Genomic DNA, 496 nt, shown 5'->3' with positions numbered 1-496 from the left:
TAGGCCTGATCATTGAAACAAGCGCTTAGGCTTAATCAGTAAACGAGTGCTATATTCTTCACACGATCTCGCAACTGAGTGTAGTTAACCTAACCATAACATGGCGTATAGAGTGTTTTCACGTGACGTCACGGCGGCCATGTTGGTGTCCCTGAACAAAGGAACCGCGGCCATGTTGGTGTCCCCAACTAATCCTCCGGGAATTGAGCTCTATTATCATGCAAATCTTTTCTTTTGTTTTGGTGGAAAAACAAGTTTACCGATCACGTGAGTGAAAACACTCTATATAAGTTTGAGTGTTAGTTTTGTTAAGTGATGGATATGCTCGTGAATATTTAAATTTTGATTAAAAAGACAGATTGTCAACCATTAATAAAGAAATTGCCTATTGAAAGCCTAATTAAGCTTTGGTTGATTTCCTTGATCAGCCACGCGCTATACGCTTTTCTTTTCTTTACTTCCAGGATATAAATTGTCTGATGCGAATCAGTGTACT

Source organism: Montipora capricornis, chromosome 13 (assembly GCF_036669925.1).
Source record: "Montipora capricornis isolate CH-2021 chromosome 13, ASM3666992v2, whole genome shotgun sequence".
NCBI lineage: Eukaryota > Metazoa > Cnidaria > Anthozoa > Scleractinia > Acroporidae > Montipora > Montipora capricornis.
The sequence above is the reverse complement of the archived record's forward strand: the minus strand, read 5'-3'. Positions refer to the sequence as shown.